Here is a 27,132-nt window from a genome sequence, read left to right as displayed (position 1 = left end):
TACTTTTTATGAATTAAATTTTTTCTTCTTCTTATATTCTCTTTTTTCAATCTACCGTACGTTACACTATTAAATCATTGTTACTTTTATTTCAAACAAGTATGCCATCTTAAAAAAAAATACTACATAATTATATGGCTCTTGTAACATTTTCTGTATCTGTTAAAGTTTTTTCAACACAATATGAATTGTTACTACGCGCAACGAGTATGAGTATTGAATAATATATCGGCACCAATAAAAGCTTTCCTAACAAATCGCGTATAAACCTGACGATTGTTTGTATAAGCCCAATAATCGTCTCGGGCACGTCTACAAAATACCTCGCAATCATTCTTATGATTTCGGCTAATACGTATTAGGTGATCATAGAAATAATCACGTTCCCATAGGTTTGTAGATAATTAGCGTAGCACGCTGTAGCAGGGCCTACGCACGCCTACGCGGGGCGAGGCGTAACGCTTCGCGCGTATTCCCGTTTAGTATAAAACGCGCTCGGAAAAGTTGCGAGACCACTTCAATCGGAACATCAAAGCGTGTTCGACGTGCACTAACACAGCAGGCAGTCTCACGAGTTTCGTCCGCTACAGAGTTCCGAACTTAAAGGTAAGTTGCATTTAAGTTAGGATATTTCAAAATATGCATCTGATGTTGTCACTAAAAAGTAATTTTGAATTAGATTGTTTTTTTTTTTTTTACTCTACAAATAATGAAAAGCTTCAAATATGGAAAAATAATTCTTTGTAAAATAAACGAAGCTTACAAAAAAACTACTTAGATTACGAAATGTACTGACCTTAAAAAAGTTTTCGTAAACTTTACCTTCGATCCTGATAAATGTCTTATCGAAATAACACAAAAGTAGTAATTTCTCTTTAAAGATGTTAAGATTTTATTTTGACAAAAGGAATGTGTTTATATGAGTGGAGCAGCAACTGATAGGGCAAAATATGCATATATAAAAAAAACGTGCTTGCAAGTTATTTATAAAGTAATCGTTATTCATATATAGGGTGTTTATTGACCTGTAAAGTGATGCGGACGACGAATCCACTCACATTATAAACAAGAATTTTAAATGTAATGAAAAAAAAGGAATTTCATTATTCGGTGCTAAATACATTAAATTAAATAATACATAAAAATAAAACAAGTTTTTTTTTTAATTTCTATAATCTATTGTTTACTGTTTAATCTAAACAGTTTTTTTCTTTTAAATTTTTGTTAAAACAATTTTTCTGAAATGAATCCGAAATAATTACGTATTTCTTTTCGAACATACAGTTTTTCAATAAGCATATTCTTTTTTGCAACTTGATAAATGTAGTTCAAATAAAACAAATTTACCACTCCACTAAACCACTCCGAATGTAACTGTATTTTTTAATTTTCATTAAAAAGTTAATTACACCCGACGAGTAAAATGAAAAAAAAAAACTTCTAGTATTCATTTTCGGAGTCTTTTCACTTTTCACATTTTTCTTTAAATAAATAGAAAATAAATAGTAATATTCATCAACACATATGAATTTTAGTTACAATTTGACTCGTACAGTCTAATATAAAAATAAATACATAATAAACAAAGCTCCTAAATATTTCCCTTGTGAATATATCGTTATCAAATAATTAAAACAGCTCAACGTTTCAAATTTATAGTGTACCGATAAACGTTTTCAAATACTTAACGATAACGCATATATGATACGCATCAAGGGACCTATTAATTTTATATTTGTTGCAAACACATATCTACGAAACTATTGTTTATAAAGCTGCAGTGAATATTTTTGGTCCCATTCATTTATATCGATCGGAGAAAGCGGTAAGGGGTAATGTCATAACTTGCGTTTTAAGCCTAAATTACTTTTTACCATATTATTATTATAAATGCATACCAATTTTCAACTTTCTATCTCTATAAATATAATATGAGTTATGAATTTTTGAAATAGTGTTGTTATAGCTCTGGTGTAAAGTTGGGTTTTTCGAGCTACGACAATTTCGCTTACGTTTTTATTTTATTTTATACTAGCTGACCCGACAGACTTCGTAGTGCCTCAATCGATAAATAAAAGACCTAAATTTTTGTATAAAATAAACTTAAAACAAACAAAAGGAATCCGTTCGACGGGGGACACATCAAGGGAGAAACAAAATTATTATTTTTATTTAATTCCGAGCATTTTCATATTTATCTACCTTTTAAACTTTCTATGGACTTCCACAAATAACCTAAGAGCAAAATTAGCCAAATCGGTCCAGCCGTTCTCGAGTTTTAGCGAGACTAACGAACAGCAATTAATTTTTATATATATAGATAGATATAGATTTATTGCTTAGATGGGTGGACGAGCTCACAATCCACGCGGTGTTAAGTGGATACTAGAGCCCATAGACATCTACAACGTAAATGCCGCCACCCACCTTGAGATATGAGATCTAAGGTATAGATTGTATAGATTCTAAGGTATAGTTACAACACCTGCCCCGCCTTTCAAACTGAAACGCATTACTGCTTCACAGCAGAAATAGGCGGGCTGGTGATACTTACCCGTGCGGACTCACAAGAGGTCCCACCACCAATAGCACAAAAGGTCCTACCACCAGTAGCACAAGAGGTCCTACCGTCAGTAACACAAGAGATCCTACCAGCAGTAAACGATATAGGTCCGTTGATATGTAGATAATAAGATGGCAAACAAATATTTATGGTGTTCGATGAACAATTTTGTAACGTTCTTGGTTGGTCATTTTTTTTAATTTTTTTTTTTAAATAATACAATTCAACAAGGATTGGGCTATATATCTCAAGGTGTGTCGCCGTATTAAAACTTACGGTTAGGTAAGCGACCAGTTACTCTACCTACCCTATTGAAAGCCTACTAGATACTAGTATATATATATATACCAATATATATCAGTTTCTCTGCATATTTTTTTATTATTATAATCACATTATATAATTCTCGCATCGAACTAACAGAGTCAGAATTAGTTTTCGGGATTGAGCGCTATGTAATACATAGAGAAGTTATCAGATTAAACGTGACTTAAACTAAGCACAGATTGTTTATCGGAAGTTTCTTTGACCCATGGATACAACCCACTGAGTTTCTTGGTGGATCTTCTCAGTGATTGCGATTCCAATCCGGTGTTAGATTCTACGAAACACTACTCTTGCTTGGGCTATTGTTAGTGAATTCTTTCAGGTTGAGTCCGTGAGCTCACATACCCGTTCGCGTGTAGTCGGAATAGCCCCTAAGGCTACCAGGGAATAGGAAGCCGAAAAAAAAAGTTTTTATTGTAATTGCTGTGTGTGCAATAGTGTGAGGCACGAAAAGTACTAAACCGCCTTCCGATGATGATTTCAAGGTGTTAAACAACAAAAACAAAACAATTTAAACAATTTCATATAAACGCTAAAGCAGTTGCAAAATTTAAAAATAAGTCCCCGAAACAAATGGAAAAGGTATTAGGGTTGACAGATATCCGTCGGACGGATAAAAGCTGCGATTAAGAATTTAGAAAAAAAAGAAAAGTATAAAATTTTTAATTCAGCTACTCTAAGCCTTTTTTGTTTTGTAATAATAATAAAGTAATTCCAAAATCGAACACGTCATGAAAATTTTATTACTCAAAGTTTATTTGGTCAAAGGAAACATCTCAAAGAAGCAAGGAAAGGATTTACTAATGTAGCTATTGAGGTTACAAGCCGCGGGCTGCATACTGAATTATCCTGATTTAATCAGTAACTATGGGTCACCGTGTTCCCAATTTTATTTTTGTACATTCAATGAATACTTTTAACATTTAAAAGCTCGTAACTCCAAATATATCTCCGGAGAATTGTTTATCATTAATGTTAAAAACCCATGCAATGAAAACATTTGTGTTGTTCCGAAACACCTTCAAAACACTTTAGATGTATAGGTACATACAATATTACAACAATTGCTCTACTGTAATGAAACTTCTCGTTTCAAGGTAGCAGTGTTTCATTTCAAAATATTCTAATAAACATCTTATTGGAATACCGATTCAAGATATAAGATACCTTCATAGCATGATGACTGTGAATCAATAGTTTCATAAGCAGTAAACTCATTTAATAGATCTCCCCGGCATACCTGCGGATGCATGATTGAGTTACTTCAACTCAATTTGGCGAAGTTAAAATTTTCAAGTTATGATCTTGTTTACACTTTTGAAACTTAGCGAAGCGACTTATGAGCTCTTTTGTTTTTATAATAAACAAAACTTGGTTATATCATGTCGTTTCGTGACACTTTTCTCTAAAAAATAATTTAGAAAATTAAGCATTAATTCTATTAGTTTTTTTTAATGCTTATATGGGTGGACGAGCTCACAGCCCACCCGGTGTTAAGTGGTTACTGGAGCCCATAGACATGTACAACGTAAATGCGCCACCCACTTTGAGATATAAGTTCTAAGTTCTCAGTATGGTTTCGTAACGGCTGCGGCAGAAATAGGAAAATAAATAAAAATATGCACATACATTCACTCACTTGTAACACTACCAATTAGGTTACAATAATTAATGTATCGTTTTGTGTTATGATTATTATAGGTACAATAAGTTACTTTTGAGATACAATTGATATTCAATGAATTAAGAATTATTCTTCTACAGCAAGATCGCTTCACGACGCCTTTTGTTATTTCATAGGAAAATTCGAATTGTCTACAGAATTAGAAAATCGAAATCGCAGACACAAAGATTTCTACAAAGAGAACACGTACACAAATTACGTACCATATACGTAACTAGCAACCCGCCCTCGCTTCGCTTCGGAAAATTAAAACACACATGAAACCAAAAAATAAAATAAAAAAAGTAGCCTATGTGCATCAGGGACAATGTCGGCTTCTAATGGAAAAAGAATTTTTCAAATCGGTCCAGTAGTTTCGGAGCCTATTCGAAACAAACAAACAAACAAATCTTTCCTCTTTATAATATTAGTATAGATAACATAATCTTCCTCTTCTTCTCGCCTTTATCGCACTATATGGGGTCGGCACAACATTTTCTCTTTTTCCATTCGGGCCTATCATACGTCATCTTTTCACTCACATCCTTCTCTCGCATATCCTATTTCACACATTCCATCCAAGTCTTTTTAGTACGTCCCCTTCTCAGGTATACGTAATGACAACACCTTTGACGTTTTTTATTTTTATTTATTGCTTAGATGGGTTGACGAGTTCACGGCCCACCTGGTGTTAAGTGGTAACCGGAGCCCGTAGAGATCTATAACGTAAAGGCCACCACTTGCCTTGAGATATGAGTTCTAAGGTCTCATTTTTTACCGTACATCGGCTGCCCCACGCTTCAAGCCGAAACACATTACTGCTTCACGGCAGGAATAGGTATAGTGGTGATACCATGCGGACTCACAAGACGTCCTACCACCAGTAATTACGCAAATTATAATTTATGCGTGTTTGATTTACTATTCACAACGATTTGGCGATTTTATTAAATATAAAATCAAAGCACAGCCTCGTAATTTTTAATAGTCCTATTTTTATATTGTTTTAAACGGTCGGACAATCTGACGGTCTACCAGGTTAAATCGATACTGGAGCTCGTATAGATTACAAATTGTATTGCGTTACCCACTGGTCGGTCCCCTTTCAAACTGGAATGCATGACTGTTAAAAAAGATTACCCCAGCATCTCAGCTTCGTTTCGCGCGTGAATGGAATTAAAAAAAAACCTTTTCAAAATCTCACATCGACATGAGTGGGTGCGCATATAAATCGTTGAAGCGAGTACTTTATTACAATACCTGCGTCCTTTCCGTTATTAAAGCTTCACAACCTACGAAGCAAGGAAGTGAACGCTCCATATTTATTACGAATATTTTTGAAATGTCGTACGAGCAATTGATGAGGATAAACCTATACGATTGTTCGCTTATAAAGTTCACGTTTGATCGGACTTTTTATTTTATGAATGAGAATTTCAATGTTTATTTTGAATTGAAAACTACAGTCCCTGGGGTTCCCTGAATGTTATGACATAGCCATCTTCACTAAAGCTTTAAAAATTAGGCTTCAACAATAGGTAGCAATGTAACTATAGTTGAGACCTTAGAACTTATATCTCAAGTCGGAGGGCGCATTTACGTTGTAGATGTCTATGGGCTCCAGTAACCACTTAACACCAGGTGGGCTGTGAGCTCGTCTACCCATCTAAGCAATAAAAAAAAGGTAGCGCCGTGGCTTTGCTCCTGGCATTGCTTGCACCTATGAACGACGATAACTTATTAAAATACAACCAAATCGCCTGTGTTTAAATACTACCAAGTTTTATTAGAGGTAGTAGTAGTAGTAGTAGTAGTAGTGACAGTATAAGCTAGATGAAGCTTGGGTGTTCTGATTGAGTGCCGGGAGAGTTGTTATTATGTCGTGATTCCATGGACTGACAGGAATACCAGACAATGTCAAAAGCAAAGTGACATTTTTTTAATTTGTAGTATCGCTGTGGTGCGCAGAAGTTGCAAGTATGTACTAAAATGTTATCTTTTAAAAAAAACTTAAATGATAATCACGGTTAACGAAAGTTCGTTTTTTTATAAATTTTAATTAATTTTAATACTTTCAAGAAAACCGCGCTATGAGAGTGGGGTGTTTACGTTTACACACTGCCACTAGATGGTACTCGAGTCATAAACAACGATCAGGTGTTTTGTACAAACACAGAAAAATTTTAAATGTCACGAATTTGTAAATACGATGCTGATGCATTTTGTTTCATATGTCGTCAATTTATTAAAGTTCAAAAGCTAACTGTTTCATGCCATGTATTTTTTTTTCGTCTAATTATGATCTAAAATATCGAAATTTTATGCTTTGCAATCAAAGTCAGATTTCATGTTGACCCGTGTTATTTAACAAACTTTACTCAAATTGCTTAACGTTCGTAAATCATACCGTATTTGGCGTAGCGCATACACTGCTACGGGCTGATAAACCTGGATGTTACGAATATATTTATTTACTCTGTTTATTTCGTGTCGTTTCGATGAATCTAAATAGACCGCAATTTAATGTCTAATCTTTCATATTATTGCTTAAAATAAAAAAGGTGATGCACTTTTTCTAATGAAATACGTACCTATTTAACAAATGTTCACGATTGATTTCCACGGTGAAGGAGTATCGTCGTGTAATAAAAATCAAATCTGCAAAATTATAATTTGCGTAATTACTGGTGGTAGGGTCTCTTGTGAGTCTGCACGGGTGGGTACCACCACCTTGCCTATTTCTGCCGTGAAGCAGTAATGCGTTACGGTTTGAAGGGTGGGGCAGCCGTTGTAACTATACTAAGACCTTAGAACTTATATCTCAAGGTGGGTGGCGCATTTACTTTATAGATGTCTATGGGCTCTAGTAACCACTTAACACCAAGTGGGCTGTGAGCTCGTCCACCCATATAAGCAATAAAAAGAAACAATTTTCGCATTATCAAGACATTGCTCCGAATTGAATTTTCCGTGCATGAAAATTTTCTTTGAAATCATATTTTTGTCAAGTTTATTTATAGTAATAAATAAACGCGACCCGCCCTCGCTTCGCTTCGGAAAGATTACATTTTATTATTGAATAGTCGAGTCCCGCGATGTTACCCGCGGTTATTGTCGTATCGCGGGTGACGCCGCGGGGCAAAGGTACTCTAAAAAAAGTAGCTTAAGTTACTCCTTATATCATCAGCTACGTGTCAGTGAAAGTCCCGTCAAAATTGGTCCAGCCATTCCAGAGATTAGCCGGAACAAATAGACAGACAGACGGACACAAATTGTAAAAATTTTTATTTTGGTGTATGTACCGTATTCAACCGTATTCATATGCATGTAGTAAAAAGTGGTTATTTCAATATTACAAACATACACTCCAACTTTATTTATATGTATAGATTATTATTTAATTCAGAACAAAAGTCCTCGGTGTTTCTATTAAATGATCTAAGCGTACCATTTTTTCAATTTCACCGCTGACTCGTTTCGTTCAATATATCAATACCAACATCGCCATGCAAATGCTAAAAGTTTATCATTTTGAAATAATAACGGTTGTTGTTCTTATATTGCTTACCTCGAGGGACGTTTGCGTGACTATTTTATTTATCTACATATTGTTTCCGTATCGTATTTGACATTCCATAAGTTTGGGTAGTTCTAAAGAAAATTATCGTCACGACAAGAGCGAGTGCGGGATCACGTTCGGTTGTCGAGTTCCTGTACCCTGAGCGATGCTATATTACTTTCTATTTGACTAATCATCGATAACTGACAAGTTTTTTTGGAAAAGACACCATGTTTTAATTACGCATAATGTACCGTGCTAAGAAACAGCGGCCTTCGTTAACGAATTAATGACGAATTCATCAAATTCAAAATTTCATACAACGCTGTTTCGTAATTTAAAAGAAAACACATTGCAACAATAACGCGTTCTTTATATAAAGCCCGAGCTTAAAGTCGCGATACGTGTTTTCGCCCTTTTACCTTGTTTAATAAACAAAGCTTTTAAAAGTTTCAGCTATATAATCCTTTGACACAGCTTAATGCAGAATAAAATGCCTTTTTACGGTCGCTCGTTTAAGAAAATAACAATGTTATATGTGCAGTATTATATGCGGGTTGGAATGGTTCTCAAACAAAATTATAACAAATGTCATTTCTCATGTCGTTAAGTGTAAGTAGTATACTAGTATTTGAACCTACGTACTAGTATTTTTTTTTTATTTGCAGTGAGTGATTTTTATTTTTACAACCGTTCTATCATTGTCAAGTAGAGGACAATTGAAAGAACAATACTTTTTCTTTTACATTTAATGTCGAAATTAAATTCAAGAACAACGAATTGATTTTGAACTACGTAATATATTTTTAAAATATATTTACTATTGCTACATATTATGTATATTGCTATTACATATATTTTTAAATTAGTTGACTATAAATATTGTAAAACAGAAACGTGCTTCAAGTAGGATCAGAATAAGATCAAGGAAACCTCTCATTCGCTTCCAGGAAAATATGAAAATCCAATTCCCGTACTATTAATTTATTTTTGTATTTCTTTTTGCAATTCTGTTGCGTGATATGTTTGCAATTAACTTTAGGTGGGCGTCCGTTAAGGTAAGCTAATTAAACTGCACCACTTAAATTACTAACTGATACAATACAGAACGGTGTGAACTAACTACCTTTATCTTAATTGGATATAATCTATATATTAATACGTGAAGCAAAAACTTTGTATCCCTTTTTACGAAAATTGCGCGGACGGAGGAGTATGAAATTTTCCACACTTATAGAGAATATAGAGAAGAAGTGCACAATGCTAATATTTTTTTTAAATAATGCATGAACGATACATTAAATCAATAAAGAAAACATTACACACACTACATACCATGTATTTGACGCACACACGCATGCATACTATTTATTGTCAAACTTTTGTTCTTGACGTCTGTTGTCAAATTGAGAACAGATTAAATACTGTTTGTCTTTGTTAATATTTTTTATAGTGTAGTCTTGGCGAAATTTGTGATTATAGAAGTATAAAATACAATCATAATAGTGTACAAACTTACAATTCCAATTAATTATAGTCGAATTTCGACTACTGCGCGACCTCTAGTTATGTTAAAAACGTATCACAATTCCGAGAATCAGTTCATTAAATTATCGGCATCAGGCTAATTTATCTAACAACCTCATTAAAAGTAATACATACTTTATTAAGTATCTCATTATACATTTTCAGGTTTTCTCGGAAATACGAAATTACTAATTATAGCGAACAAACGCGTACTTGTCTATAACTTTTCAAGTATATGTATACGTACGTATATATAATAACAAGTAACAAAGACATGCTACGTCACGAATCTGCTTGTGATTCTATGTGTTTAGGTCGGCTAATAATTTTCTTAGCGACGTTATCTTCCCAATAGTTTATTTTTATGTGGAATGCACAATGTAAAAAATACTAAACTATAATATCTTTGTTTTGTCATTTAAATGTGAAAATAAATAAAATATACTTGAGAATTTTGTGAATGGCCAAAATCACTAATTGTCGTTTTAAATCCTAACGAATAATATTGTGTAAGATGTACCCTAAAAGTTAACATGGGAAGAGTACTTAAATTAAAAGAAGAACTTATACATAAATATGTGAACTCCAATCACCCGGTCTACCTAAAATCCGGATATTACTCGTTGGAGCTTATCGGAAGCTAATTCAGAGTAATAGCTTAAATCTTAGCTTAACCTGTTGTTAATATTTCAATTAGCATACACATAATATAGTACTACGCAATTAATTATAATTATTATATTCTATACTTAGATTATATTTTTTAATATTTAGATAGGTGAGAAAGCGCACGGTCAACTATAAATGTTTATTGGAGCCCAAAAAACATTTTAAACTGAATGTCGCCATCCACCTTGGGACCGTTGATGTCTCAATTGAATTATACATCGCTGTTCCAGCCTTTTTTTTATTGTTTAGATGGGTGGACAAGCTCACAGCCCACCTGGTGTTAAGTGGTTATTGGAACCCATAGACATCTACAACGTAAATGCGCCACCCACCTTGAGATATAAGTTCTAAGGTCTCAAGTATAGTTACAACGGCTGCCCTACCCTTCAAACCGAAACGCATCACTGCTTCACGGCAGAAATAGGCAGGGCGGTGATACCTACCTACCCGTGCGGACTCACAAGAGGTCCTACCATCAGTATTAATAATTTAATACACCTTTATATCGTGGATTCATGAAGGCCATTAGTATGAATGTCCTTAGCAAAATTGGTATCGCCTCGACGACCCGTTAGTGGGGCGTCCTCGGGGTGGCGCCGCGTGTCTGGTTGTAGTGTTGACCGCGGACGGAGATCGGACGTCGGGTGTAAGAGTACAGGGGAGTCGTTTAGTGGGTGTGGCCCTAAAATTCCTTGGGCCCGCGGTCTGCTCCCAACACCTTGCAGATCATCAAGTCCCACATACCCCGCACGCCCTCTAGTCGTGGGGACCTCGTAGGAGGATCGGCCCACGGCCCGAATATAAAATTGATATGTAAATCGAGCATCTTATCCTCCAGACCACGTTCGCTTAATTTCTTTATACAATATTTTTGAATAAAGCTTTAGTAAATTAAGCCAGTCATCTGAACCCAAAATATCATTGTCATTTTTTACTTCATTTTCATTCGTTCTATTCACAGATGTCTATTTTAGTTTCGTAAATGTTTGTGACTGTCGCTTTTGAAAATCCATTGATGAAGATTATTATAGCTTTCGCGCAAATCTTGTAACAGTCAATAAATAATATCCATAATTTATTTAACTTTACAACGAGGATTCCCACTGACACGTCACAAGGGTTATTTCAAAGTTGTGTCCGTACATCGTGAACACTATGAATGCGAGCATTTTTATGAATTGAACAAACTTTTTTGTTAACAGCGTACGTTGAAACATTAACAATGACGTCACAACTTCATCCTGGTACCATTCGAAGGGCTTTGTTTTAAAGCCAAAGCGAGTAACTGAACCAGTATTTTTGAGTCAATAATGTGGTAATAAAAATGTCAAAATACATCTCCGTTATTTGACGTTATTTTAATTAAATTGAGAATACGAGCATTCATGCTGTGTGATGTCTATAGGCTACAGCAATCACTTAGTATTAAATAGGCAAGAAGCGCATTTGATCTTCTAAGCTAAGAGCTTTCGAGATTAAAATTTGTTAACCACATTTCGTTTTCGTAACGTCAATAGCTTAAAAAGCCACGCATAATTGCTTTGCGTTAGAAACATGATCCTAATTCGCGTAGATTGAAGGCACAATCATCAGGTAAATCTATTTGGGACTCTTTGTTCTTGATAATTGAATTTAAAATTGACGCCTCTAAGATCAAATGGTTTAATTTTATTTACAAAATTTATTCAAACGTGTCGTAGTTCGAAGTTTAGTATTGGAAATAATACTAAGTCTTAAACGAACGCCTTTAGCGTTTGAAATTTCAGAACTGGATTTCTGAAACTGATTCAATCTTTATACGAGTTTTAAAAATTTATTCCGTATAATTTTCAAATGAATTCACACTTTAGCTTGCGTTTGTTAATGTGGGTCTCCTCGTTCTAAAACTTGAGGCGTGTTCAATAAAATTATAGGAATATGTTTCTTGCATATAGCGATTTAGCATAGAGTCCGCCATCTTGCGCAATTCTGCCGCGTTTTATTGCTTAGATTGGTAAATAAGCTCACACAGCCCACCTGGTGTTAAGTGGTTATTGGAGCCCATAGACAATCCCATCTACAACATAAATGCGCCACCCACATTGTGATATAAGTTCTCAAGTATAGTTACAAAGGCTGTCCCACCCTTCAAACTGTGAAATAGCCAGGGTGGTGGTATCTACCCGTGCGGACTCACAAGAGGTCCTTTTACCAGTAATTACGCAATTTATAATTTTGCGGGTTTGATTTTTATTACATGATGTTATTCCTTCATCGTGGAAGTCAATCGTGAGCATTTGTCAAGTACGTATTTCATCATAAAAATTGGTACCCTCCTGCGGGATTCGAACACTCTTGCATCGCTAGATACGAATGCACCGGACGTCTTATCCTTTAGGCCACGACGAATTCAAAATATTGCAAGTAATAATAATGTTCCAGATTAAAAGGCAGCCGTATATGGGCTTCTATGTTATAATACTGGTAGGCAGTCATAAATACTTAATGTCCTTTTTCAAACGAGACTTGTGGAGAGTACTTAGCGGCTGGCAGCAGTTTGGCTCCGCCTGTGGAATTGCTGAAGTCCATGGGCGACGGTAACCACTCACCGCAAGGTGGGCCGTATGCTCGTCTGCCTACAAGGGCAATAAAAAAAAAACTTAATAAAAGATTATACATAGGTTCATCGGCCTTTCTAAAGCAACTAAGAAACTTGATCAAATTCATTAAAATATTATTTCAACTATTAAATTGTGATTTTCATTAACCCTCATCTGACACTAAGGTATCATTACGTACCTAAAAACTACCTGCCTTCGCAGATAAGTTAATTAGTTTCACGTTAAATTATATTTAGCCTTTTGTGCATTCAAAAGAATCGCTCACGATGCTCTGTCAATAAAAGCCCATCAGAAATTGGAACATCATCGTCGTGGTATCATAATTTAAATATAAATATACAGTGACAAGGCGTTTATTCGGCAAATATAATTAATGACGAACCTCGTCAGATCTAAATGAACCGCCTTTCTCATAAACCTGACGTCTCCTTAAGTGGTTCATATTTGAATAACTCTCCCAAAATTACGTATCTTATTTTAACGATATACAATATGTGTATAGTGATTGTACATATATCGTTTAATATTAGTTTCACTGTTTTTGGAGGTATAAATGTAATGAAAGTATCAAATTGATCAGCTTTAATCTCAGAACTTAGTCATCGATGCACATAAGTTAAAAAATAATTTAGCGATATGGATTATAAATTATTGAATCACGGTCCAGTCAGTCGCGTGAGGTCACTCGGTCGTCTTACCCATTAGGCTATGAAATTTAATTTTATCCAAACCTCTAAAACTAAGATCTAAGAATTATTAATTTCACCGTCCAAACAATTTTTTTACTTACACAAATCGAATAATACTTCGGAATGATGACGAGCATAAGTTATAATACAGGTAACCCTTCTATAAAACGGTAGATATGTTCCTACAAAACACCGTGTAGAGCGAAACCGCGTTATATGAGACTAGAAAGCCAGTACAAAAAGAAGAGTATGTTTTCCGAATGAATCATCTCAACTATGCCTGTGTATATTTTTTTAACTATATTATACATGAAAAGTATGCAGTAAATTTTTGATTATAATAATTTTAAACAGAAAAACTCGTTATGTTGTTTTAGAAGTACCTTGTTATAATAGGATTTTGGGGTTTTTTCTTTTAGTGTTAGAATGGAACCGTGTTTTAAATAAAATACCGTGTTATAGCTGAGGACTACCTGTACTAAACAATATTAACCAGGAGTATTTCGTGGAACTAATGAAAATTATACCCTCATCTCCGTTCAAACACCTACCACCCGACACCACAGCAGGTACATCCCTTTTACTTAGAACTTCCCTCTGGTTTACTGTGTTTCCAGAAATCACAATGAAGCTTTGAAATAAATTTCCTCTTTTGGTATTTATATGGCACTGGCGTTGACATTTTCAATGGGTGGCGATGGTCATTTTCAATCGACCACAAAGATATCTGACACAGTTAGGAATAAAAAAACCCAAAGCACCTAACGTAATTATTTATTTAACAACAACTCACTCAATTCGGAGTCAACTTCACACATGATCAAAAAAGACTACACGCGGCGTCAGCTAGGTTTAGTTACATTTTATTAATAACAATAACAAGATTAGAATCTAGAGTCAAACGCTTCGGAATATTAAAGGGCAAATGCAAATAATACGCCAAATTTACGAATCGGGTCTTCGTCGGATTATCTTAAAACCATTGCTGATGTTTAGTTATGATTTATTCCATTTGTTTTGGTTACATTTACGCTAAACGGATTACACGATAATAATATATTGATGCGAGAAGGGTGCAGTTTGTTATAGAGCCATTAAATTAATTAAAAACTTTAGTTTGACCACTTGTCCAAACGAGTGGTGGCTTCTGTTTTTTTGGGCGTTTAAAATGCCTGTTCATAAAACAATGACATTTTACCAGAAATTAAAACAAACCTAAATGGAATTGCAAATAATAAAAAGTAAACTATACCTGATAAAGAACTAAATAAGATATATTCTTAACTATCTAAAGTCTAAATTAAGCTTACTCATCAGAATGTAAACAGTAAAATTGTAGACAGTAAATAAAAGTAGCGTTCGAACAGTTTGTTTAAATTTCTCTTTTAATCAGTTTATAATGATTAGATTACTCAACGATTCACAGCCACAAAGGTTTAACGCAGAATCTTAATTACACAAAGGAGAACCAATATTTGAGAAGTTTATTATTCAAAGGAGGTAGGTACCATTCCATTTATTTCCTTGGCCGTAGTTAGGTGTTGCACCCTTTTATCTCTGCGAAACTCTTGGAAAGTTCTAGACGTAATTCAACGTGGCAATAAGTTCGAACAAGAGTCGAGAGTAGATGTTAAAATTATGGAGCGGAATTATTACCGCAAGTAATTTGCACCAGTTACTTGTTGGAGCTGCTAGAAGAAGTTCATTGCTACCAAAAGACAAATTGAGTTTCTACCTTATATGTTGAAATGAATATGTCTACGCTTTGGTAAAATTGTAAGGTTAAATTTCCATTGTCGGTAACTGGAAGGTGTATGTGTGGAACCTCGTTATAACGTAACAAGATCTATCTTTATTTCGAAGAATTTACGAATTTCCTAAAACTACATAATATTTGACTAGCATATTTGGCATATTTTTGTACATTGGATATATTTTTTTAATTGGTAAACAAGTTTTCATACTTAGATTATCAGATTAACGAGGAATAGGGAAATAATCTTCAAATACATATTTTTAATATCATCAGTACATAAATATTTTTTGATAAGACTCGTAGTGGATTTAGTGGTAGTGGATTATTATTAAGAAAGCGAGATTGGAAATAAATGTCTTATATGTTTAATCCGATCCGTCGGGAAAATGGTCTAAGTCATAAAAATTGGTCAGTTAATATGTGTATTTTTCCAAAATATCCTTCTTTTTTTCTTACATTAGCTAAAGATCTCACGCTCTCATATGTTTAGGTGATATACAGACACCACAGAAATATTTCTGCTACAAAAGCTTAATACGTTAGATATCTCAGTTGTATTAGAATCTTCCCACTCTTATTTTATTATCCCAGGATGCCTACATGGCATAAAAAAGTATTTTTTAAGCAATCATATTGTTATTGGTATCTTTTAGCTATCATTGTTATGTTAGCGCACTAGTGTTATACATATTAGTATACGTTTTTATGAATGTAAATATTGCTTATTACTATCTATACCATTTATCTACCTTGGTTAAATTAGTGCATTAGTCGAAGCTTTTACGGACATACAAATTGGTCTTTAGATATGAATTCTGTACAGTGTGTAGGTATGTTTCGATTATTGAAGTTAATTACTAAGAGAAGCATTACCATAAAAATCTAACAATACCGTTGATGGATCCAAAACAAGGAATTCTGATGGAGTCAGTTATTGAATACAATAATAGATTATGAATATATTTTATAGTTAAATTCAAGGTGCCCTATTTCTAAAAATAGGCGAAAATAAATTTGTCGTTTCTTAATACTAATTTATAACTGTTTAAAATTATTAAAGAAATAGTTAATATAAAACATGCTGCTTTTAAAACAAGGTTCACATTTTGCACAACATTGTGCACATTTTGAACAGTCAAATGATCTGATTCATAGGATCTGTTTCTCAAGGAGTAGTCTGTTTAGCTTTTGAAATCCGAAAAACTATCTATAACTAAAGTATGTAAGTATATATTATACATATATAATAAGCCTAGCTTAAGGGTATTTCTCGTGTTTAGTATCTGCCAAAGGACGCATTTTTCTATATCAGATCACCGGAGCTCACGAATACAATCGATTGAAAGGCGAGAAGGGTCAAAAGAGAATCAACCAGTGACATTTCAAGTCAATCCATTTATGTAGCTCCTACACACTAGCGTTATGTAATTCTTGCGAAGAATAACGTACGTATTTAGGATTATTTTGTGTTTTGTCTTTAAAAAAATTGTGAATATAAAAGAAATTAGATAAGTAAGAAGGTAATACGAAATTAAAAGACCTCAAGCATTCTTAATTTTTTTGTGACATATAATTCTAAATTCACATTTTTTAATACGTAGGCGCTACAAAGTGGATTCAGTGGAAAACTTTCCTTATGCTCGGGATGTAAAAAGTAAAGTTGTTGATTTTAAGACTCGCACAAAATTTTCGTCCCATGAAATTTGTTAATTAAATTAATAGGCGTACTAAAATAGTACATATTAAAGTTCAGAATAGTTACAAAATTTCCATTCAGGTTTAACGATTTCGGGAACTATATGGAAATTATTTGAGTATTTGTGATAAATAACGATGTTGTATTGATTTGCATTATAATACATTACGAGATATTAGTAAAACTATTTAATAGTAAAATAAGGTAATAAAAAATTATATTACACATTTTACTTTTTACGTATTTCAAAAATAATAAAGATATACATAGCAGGTTTGAAATTTGTTAGACTATTCATAAAATGTTTATACGATAGCTAACTATCGTATAAACCTTTCGTTATTATCAATGTGTACAGAAATAAAAATTTAGCGCATATGTGTAAACGCAGCACGTAAATTGATTTCGACTTAGGCGAAGGCTTGGAAAATTAGTACGACAGAATGAGTATATTTGACGTAATGTTTGCAATGCCGAATTACCGGATTTCATATTACTAACCGACTTCAATAAAAAAAAAACAGATTGGAATTTTCTGTTTCTTGGCTATCATCTCCTTTTATACACATCTTTTTAAGTTCCTCATACGTAGGTCTGTTTTCATTAATGTACTACGATGAACATCTGCTTCGTAATCCTGAAAAAAAAAACTGAGATCCAACTATTGTTTCCATCGATAGTAATACGTAAATATACTGTACATTTTCATAATTAGTCACCACTGTGAAAAAAATGTACGAAAATTAGTTTTCAGCCTTAATGTTGCATAAAATATCGTCAAAAGAATCATAGAGTTTGACATTAAAATTATGAAATTAAAAAACACAATTGCGGTCTGCGATGTTATTTTGTGCGGTACTTAATTAAAGAAACCATTAGTCTCGTCTCTTTCGTATTTTTAAGGCGATATCGTGATATTTTTTCAAAATTGTCACAGCGTAAAAAACGATTAGGCGTCTATGAAGTTCGAAGTTTAAGATAACAAATTTTCTAAGGCCCGTTTACATAAAATACGATCTGAATTTTACTTCTAAATTCATCTCGTTTTGTTTGGATTTCATATTTAGATAAAGAAGTTTGTGATTGAATCAATATGATTTTCTGGCTAAAAGAATATCGGTAGCCTATGGGATTCCAGGACGTCATTAGATGACATCTTAAAGGGCATAGGCATGAAGGACAGTCTACTAAAATTAACAGTAAAATAGAAGCATATCATGTAATGAAATACCGGCAATTGGACAACGACTATAAGATCATGGATCTTTCTGACCATTATTCCTCAAACGAGGTTTGCCAAGAGCACTCGGCGGTAGGCATCATCTTGGTTATACCGCTGGTATTAATGGTGTTCCTGAGTTACGGTAACCTGTCACCATCATGTGGGCCTATATAACCTATGTTGGTCAGCTTACAGGGGCAAGATTTGGTTAGCTGGTTGCGTAACTTAGCCTCATATGACGTCACACGTTGTTGTTATCAGCAAGCAAACATCGCATTGAAAATTTGCAAAATATGTATTGTCCGGCCTTTTAACATTTCGACGTCTTATCTTAGAACCGAATCTAAATTTGTGGTTTTATAGGTTCCAGTAACCGTTTCCCACTAGGTGGATTGTGTGGGTGACTGCTGTGTGGTATAATTAAAAAAAACGATATGAAAACATTGCTGGAATTGGTAGGTCAGTTATCGGGAATAAAGAAGAGTAAACAACAGTGGACATAAATATAATAACAACAAATGTTTCTGATAAAGCTTCATTTACATAAACCTCAATAAGCTACAGTTAAAGACCAGCAGGATATCGGTGTTCCAACAAATAAATTCGGGCAAATAAGAGATTAAACAAAAATTTAGAGTCACTATCGATTCTCTTGGGCAATAAATTAAAAGTATGAAAGCCAGTGGTGGGCGTGTCAACATTTTCACTGGTCGCTTTAATTATCCGTTCATTTATAGATATTTCCTTTGGGGATTCTCTCGAACGCCATATGTATGACGCGAACGTATTACCCACTCCGAATGATTACAATTTCTTAGCATTTTTGCCACTACATCTATTAATTGAAAGGAAGCTCTTGATTGCATTTAGGCGATTGGTTTTCCGATCGGAAGCTAGCTATGCCCAAAAAACGATTTGGCATACAAATGTACAAGTTTACTTTCCGCATACAATACGCTAATGATTAGCATTGTAATTGTTTTGTATTTAACTGTTAATTAAAATAGAAGGATGTGCCCACCCGAATATAAAGATTATTGAAGCCCATAGAGTTCACAGCGAGAATGGCTCTGCCCAGCAGCAGGCGTTCTATTTTTACCGGATCAGTAATAGGCAGTTTGGTTGGTGCCTTATTGATACAATTTGCCTGTAAAAATGAAATTTACGGTCTGATAACTTATCGTTAAAAGGTTTCATATCTTGAAACAAATAGTGTACGTTATACATCAGAGAACAGGTTTTACAATAATATTTAAAATAAAAGTAGAAAGTAAAATACCTCTGTGAAAAATATCAATATTATGTTTGGTGTAAAAAATATGAACAGCCATCATTACAGACATTTAGATGCACACGGTGCTGGAATATAGCCTTAAATCGGTGACATTAAATTCTTAAAATGTTAATTTAATGGCTGATTTAGGCAGAAAAAATATGTTCTTCTCGGCCGCGAATTTTAAAATTTGTTTTCAGCAGGATTGTAGATTATAAAAAATTGGAGGAATATTTCTATTTAATATTGTATATAACAGACAATTCTTGTGTAATGTAAGCATTTCCATAGAAAAATCATAGCTTATCAGTACCCAGCTTAGGCGCATCTCCTGATAGGAATACTCCAGAAATCTTATCTTTTAGGTCAAGCCCAATTCAAATGATTGCTCTTGACGTTTTCACAATACATTATATCGAAACAGGATCTTAAAAATTTAATACATTAGTAAGATGTCAGTTTCCGTTGCGTAAAATCTTTTTATGAACGCTGCGTGAATACCCGAACGTTTCTCGTCTATCAGCATTGATTGAATTTCCGTTGGTCATTTCATTTTGTCGTATAAATTTGCGCAGACGGCGGACTGCGAGGGGATCCAATAAGATTAGGACGTAATAATCCGTCATAACGTTATCGTATGAGTGTGAATCGACCTTCGGTGTTCGCCGTGCGATTTCTGATCGTCTTATTCGTGTGACCCCTTCAGCATTTTTTTTCGCGTTTCTAAATCTAAAGTTGGAGTGGTGTAAAGTAATTTATTGAGACCATGACAGTCTGCACTGAGAGTGTAACCATACTACCTGAAGCCACTAAGTTCATCCACAGTGCGTTTCCAGAGATCTTTTTTGCCACGTACCATCCGGCTTTGGAATGAGCTCCCCTCCACGGTGTTTCCCGAGCGCTATGACATGTCCTTCTTCAAAGAAGGTTTGTGGAGAGTATTAAACGGTAGGCAGCGGCTTGGCTCTGCCCTTGGCAATGCTGACGTCCATGAGTGACGGTAACCACTTACCTTCCGGTGAGCCCTATGCTCGTCTGCCTACAAGGCAATAAAAAAAAAGGATGAGGCAAGGTTAGTGTTTTTTCAGCGGTAGGCAACGGCTTGGCTGTTCCCTTCATAAACAAGACCAGGTGTTTATGTCTTTGGAGAGTGACCGCTCTCAATTTTCGGTCTCGTGCGTCTTCGAGAGCTATAAAAAATATATAAAGAGTAGGGTATAAAGTTAGGAGTCAAACATATATGTTAAGTGAAGAAAATTCTTCGCTTTAAAAATGAAAAGCGCATTATATTTGCTACACTTAACATTTTAATCCCAAGATAAATCTTATTTCATTAATATAAGATTTTAACAAAAAAAGGAACCCCGCTTTTAAAGATAATAAAATGAAAATATCATCAACATAGATAACACATAAACTACTACTGGTCAGAGTTTGATAAAATTAGAATTGGAAGCACTTGCTTTCAAATAAAAAAAGAAATCATTAAAAATTATTTTCCAGAATAAGTTCTGAGGTGATATAGGCAAGCTAGCCTCCACCTTTTTTGACGTCGGCTAATAAAAAAAAATAACATTTTTGTTTTCCAAACTAAATGGCTTTAGTTTCATATCCATAATGGATCTTACATAGATATAGTGAACTCAATATCCGTTCAAAACAAACGGATGACAAAATGAGAATCCCCTTAGTACACATATTTCCGTTTCCTGTTTTTAAAAATGAATTTGCACAGAATAAACACAGACGTTCATCGTTTGAGCATTTTAATAATGTCGGAGAAGAATTGAAAACGTTGTTTTATTTTATTTCGCTGAAATCTCATAAGCCAGAAGTGCTTTTTGCTTTCAGATTAATGTAAGTTTTAGAATTATTTGTGATCTTAATATTTCGGTATGTGACAACTTGGCCTTTTTTTTAGTCGTATAAAAACCAAGCATGGTGTCGCTTAGCGAGATTACATTTTTCATCTCATTTATGTGAGTCGTGGTTAACAATAAAATGTTATACTCCTTTGTATTTTTTTTCAAGTGACAAAATAATAAGAGTTTTTGTTCATGACCAACACATTTTTTTTTTGTATCCTGTAAGTGTAAATGGACAGAGCTATAGGCGCTAAGGATCTCAGGAAATTGGAATTTATTTATAAATCGTAATCCGAGTAGATACGTTTAGAGAGGATTGCAAATGAATTGTGCGAAAGTCTTGACAATGAAATGAAATTAAATAAACCTTCAGTACTAAGACAGTTAAGCTAATAAAAAGTCGTGACTGATTTTAGGGCGTATTAGATATTCACCGTCCTACACATTTCTGGCGCGAAACTCTCATGTGTTTCAACTTAAAAAGTTGGGATATTAATTAAAAAAATGACAATACAGTTTAGACTTCGATCTCTATCACTAGGTGATACATTTACGCAGTGACGTGCTGTCACCTCGTCTGTATAATTGACTACCTCAGTAAACAATACAAAATTTTAATGAAACAGATGACCGACTTCAAAGAAAAAAAAAACGAGAACATGTTCGATTTCTTGTTTGTTCGATTGTTCGAGAGCTGTTCGATTTATCAACCTTGAACAGCAATAGCTGAGCCACCTCCTTTTGCCTTTTTCTCTTTTTTTTTGCTTTTCTTTTTTTTTTGTATTTCATTTTATGATGTGAAAGGCAATAAATGATCTTTATTATTATTATTATTTATTATTAACATCATCAATTTAGTCGAAGGAGGACCGGACCACCTCCTTTTAATAAGTAGGTTATATCTAGCATTCCGACACGTACAGTTTGCAAAGTATGCAATTCAAAGGTATTAAAGAGTAAACAGCGGGATTGAAGCGTTCCTTAAATAGCAAGGGACGAGAATGGGGTTTTCACCCTATGATGTTTTGCTGTGAATATTTCAGAAGGCTTTTTACGCATCTCCCACAACTGAGCAACCCAAAGGCAAATGGTTACACGCTTTTTTTTTTTTTTTTTTTTTTTTTTTTCTGGTCAGGAGGAAATCGCCGGACTTCCGCCCTCCACTGGGGATGGCGGGCGGAGCATGTCGGAGTCGAACCGACTAAAACCTCCTGTCGCTCAACAACCAACGTCCAAACCTCACATGAGACAGAACTCATGAAAAGGCAAAGGGGGGAAAGTGAAGTGTTTAGTGCGGAGCACATCTCTCCCATCACCCTCCCCCTCGGGACGCCGGACTGGCGGTCGTCGGCGCCACGACCACCAGCCCTCTCGGTCGGCAGGCTATCCGGAGCCTGCCTAGATGGCGCCGGTTAGAGTGAGCTATCCTACGGAATACCCCGCTGGGTCAGAACCAGCGTGGGTCGAGGATAGCCGGCCTTCCATCACCCGGATGCTCTTGCGTAAAACGCGTGCAGAGCAGCTTGCACGACGTCTTCTTAGGTCCCTCTCGCCGGTCCCCAGACCGACATGTGAGGGGGACCCGAAACACTTAGAGGGCCAGGGCTTGGGCGAGATCCGCCTCCCTGGCCCCCGCTCGACGGCGGCGGGCTAGCGCGTCTCTAACGCGCCCCGCCGCCTCCTTCTGCGAGATGGTGCACTCGCAGAAGTCGAGCATCGCCTTCCACGACTCGTCGTCGCCGAGCATCGATGCCACAACACTCGGCAACGACAAGTCGTTTCCTATTTTTGCGACGAGGACACGGCGCCACCCCTCCCATGCGGGGCAGGCGACGAGCGTATGCTCTGCCGTGTCCAAGTCGCAATCACAATGGTGGCACTCTGCCGTCGGCTCGGCTCTGATCCGGTGCAGGAACTCACCGAAGCAACCATGCCCAGTGAGAACCTGCGTGAGCCGGAAAGTGAGGCGTCCTCTGTCACGATTCACCCAGTCCACAAGGACTGGGCGAATCGCCTCGACGGTCCTACGACCAGCCGAAGGATCGGCCAGCCGCCTGGACCATGATTCCAGCACGGACCGCCGAGATTGGGCCCTCCGCGCTCTGACCACACTGGGGCTGGGACGCGCCACGCCCCGGGCACGAAGGTCAGCCCGCCACTGATAGTCAGCGGCGAGCGCCTCCGCTTCCAGAACCCAAGGCGGCGTCCCAGCCAGTACACACGCCGCCTCGAAGGAGATGGTGCGATAACCACGAATGACCCTGACCGCGATGGTGCGTTGCGGCTTTTGCAGCAGCCTCGCCACCCCCACGGCCAGGGACTGGCCCCACACGGGCGCCCCGTATAGGGCCATTGATCGCACCACTCCTGTATAGAGACGGCGCGTCACCTGGTCAGGCCCCCCGATGTTGGGCAGAAGCCGGCTTAACGCGCCGGCCACCCCCAACAAACGAGGGACCAGGTTCTGAAAGTGAGCACGGAAGGTCCAACGACTGTCCAGAATGAGGCCGAGATACTTCAGCTGCACCCCGACCCCGATACGGACGCCTCCAACCACGATATGGGCATCGACAGGTGGCACTCTCCGGGGCCTGTGAAACCACATGGCCTCGGATTTACTGAGCGCCACGTCGAGGCCCAATCTCCTGATTTTGCCGACGACATGCGCCACCCCAGCGGTGGCAAGACGGGCAGACTCAGCAAAACTCCCTCCCCGGGCCACGACCAACGTGTCGTCTGCGTAACAGATTACGCTCAGGCCCGGGAGGAGGGCACCCCTCAGCACCCAGTCATACCCGATATTCCACAAAAGAGGGCCGAGCACCGACCCCTGTGGAACACCGCGCACGACCGGGAACCGGTGCACGATCCCACCGTGTCCGGTACATGTGACCGATCTGTCTTCCAAGTAGGAACCCACCAGCCGGCGAAGGTAGGGGGGCACTCTGTGTCTTTCTAGCGCCGCCCCTATCACGGACCAGGGCAGGGTGTTAAATGCATTGGCGATATCGAGTGACACCGCCAAAGCCACCCCGCCCCTGGAGATGGCCTCCTCCGAGAGGGCCCGCACGCGAAGGATCGCGTCCACCGTTGAATGGTTACACGCTTAACATATAATGATCTCGGTTCTGGAACTGCTCTGAAAATACGTGATTATTCTGAAATACTACGAAGATTACAAATATTTTTATTGTCCTGAATGAGCAGACACATTACGGCTTACTTCGGAGCCCAAATACATCAAGCGGTGGATCTACCTTGAGACATGTATGTACCTCCTGCTTGGCTAGCAGCTACCACCTAATCCATTATTAGCGACGCTCAAGATAGAAACTAACGCAGTTAAGAAAGTTAGAAAGAAAAAAAAAACAATACTAGGTTACTAGTACGTGATATAATAGGTAGATTACTACCTGTGATATCCTGTGTGCTGTGTGGAATATCCGGGAGTGGACCGGTATTGCCTCCGTCGAACAGCTGTTCCGGCTGGCTGCTGACAGAAAGGAATACAGGAAGCTAACGGCCAACCTTCAGGATTGAAGAGGCACTGGAAGAAGAAGAAGGAACCGATTCACTTAATTTGCCGCTAGGAGCGCTGTTCCAACTCCAAACCAATTTGAGTTAACTTTTACGCGATCGAGAAGTTAAACAATTCCCACTAAGCACAATGGTGGTCACTATAGGTAGTCGCATCCTCTGTTATTCAACCGTGAAACTTCAGCTTGTGAAAAAACTTACGATCTGGTCATATTTCAAATCAATCAACTAATAAACATTCCCAACAGACTAGTGAACGACGTGTTGTCGGATACCGGACGTTTATCTCACGTCCATACGTCACACACAGCTATCGATTATTTCAGCAATTAATCGTATTTCAAAAGATGAATCCATATTTTAGCTATTCGTTTCACCATTCAACTGTCATTTCATATTTAACTAATCACTACATAGTATAAAACAAAGTCGCTTTCTCTGTCCCTATATCTGTCTGTCCCTATGTATACTTAAATCTTTAAAACTACGCAACGGATTTTGATGCGGTTTTTTTTAATAGATAGAGTGATTGAAGAGGAAGGTTTATATGTATAATAACATCCATTAAATAGTGGAGAAATCAATCATAAATAACAGTTTCCGAAGCGAAGCGAGGGCGGGTCGCTAGTACTAAAGAAATGCTATTAAGCAATAAAATGAATATTGTGGAGTTTTGAGGTACCAATAAGCTAACATCCGATACCAGCAATGCAGGTGCGTCAGACACAAGATGTGGTTATTAAATTGTGGCTACGTAAATAGATAAGCTTCAAAATCTATTTTATTGTTCGAATAACTGTTTCTATTCTATCAGCCCATGGACGTCCACTGCTGGACATAGGCCTCCCCCAAGCCTCGCCACAAAGACCGGTCCTGCGCTGCCTGCATCCAGCGGATCCCCGCGAACCTCAATAGGTCGTCGGCCCACCTTGTGGGAGGCCTACCCACGCTACGTCTCCCAGTACGAATAACTGTATTAAATTCATATTAAGAAGCAACCATCAATTTCTATTCATAACAGATATAAGACTTTTTTAAATTTAAAAACAGCTAATTTCAACCACAAATTTACTTACTTAATTACGAATTATTATCAAGGGGCTTTTATTTATACACAAACACGACGGCCTCGAAGCCTTCAAAGTTTTTGTGTTGCCAACAATTAACGAAATACAACAATAAATTAATGAAACTTCCAGAATCGATCAGCAGCCCCATTTTCGAACTTTTGATAATGTTGCCAAATAATTCGGACGCATTTATGTATGTACGAGTAAAGGGGATCGAATCGTAAATTTAATCTCACAACAGCCTTCCGATCCAGTACTGAACAGATATACGATATTATGTAAGTTGTCTAACTAAAATTAACGTACAATTATGCAGGGTAGAACCGTCGTTCGTATTACAAATCAGAATTGATGATAGGTGGACCGATCTTACATAACAAAATCCATTTCGAGTTATCCCCTTCACTCAAAGTCTAGCATTGTGTTTTCGAAATATGTAGGTACTTTATTAAGCGGACTAAATTGAAGTTTGATTATGATTTGCTAATTTTGTACTGTGACTGACTCGGTGGCGCAGTATTTAGCGGCTCTGATTGAAGGGCTCTGGACTGATGGATCTAACGGATCTGATAGGTCGAGGGCTATTGGCTCCAATCCCACTTCGGGCAAACATTCCTGGGACGTACAGGTTTGTCTTCGGTTAAAAGCTACATTAGTGAGTCGTTCCGAAGCTCTGTGACACCTAGTTTGAGGCAAGAAGGCAGCGGGCGATTAAAAAAAAATGTTTATTTTGATAATTGAGTTGAGTGTCGTTTAGGGCTTTATTCGAGGTGACAAATCATACCGTTGTATTTTAATTTAGGTACTCATTTTTTTGATACCACTAAATGAAATAATTAAATGAATAAGTACAGTTAGTATTTCATTCATGAAAGTTTCATTATTTAATTGCATTGTTTTGTAATTCTAGTTGACCTACATTTTACCACACAGTAATGACATGATTTTTGCAGACATATTTTGTGGGATAGAGAGAGTGATACGACATGTTCTTAAATCCAAGAGAACGAGAGATGCCTCATTATTTTAGTATTAAAATTTGAGCGAAGCTGAAACAGCGTCTTGAGCGAATTCCGGCATATTTACAAAACTGTGGGTTTCGTTTTTTTGAATAAC

General features: G+C 36.7%; 1 protein-coding gene across 1 annotated transcript in view; it reads left to right on the top strand.

Annotated features, from left to right (window-relative positions):
- The first annotated feature begins 463 nt into the window (after window positions 1-463).
- LOC101740561 (allatotropin) overlaps window positions 464-27,132 on the top strand; it is a 48,224-nt gene continuing 21,555 nt past the window's right edge. The window contains exon 1 of the mRNA XM_021351590.3: window positions 464-606. The gene's annotated coding sequence lies outside the window, so the exon portion shown is untranslated. The remainder of the gene's footprint in view (window positions 607-27,132) is intronic.

The sequence above is a fragment of the Bombyx mori genome, chromosome 11 (genome assembly GCF_030269925.1).
Source record: "Bombyx mori chromosome 11, ASM3026992v2".
Lineage (NCBI taxonomy): Eukaryota > Metazoa > Arthropoda > Insecta > Lepidoptera > Bombycidae > Bombyx > Bombyx mori.
This window is presented reverse-complemented; position numbering and strand designations above follow the sequence as displayed.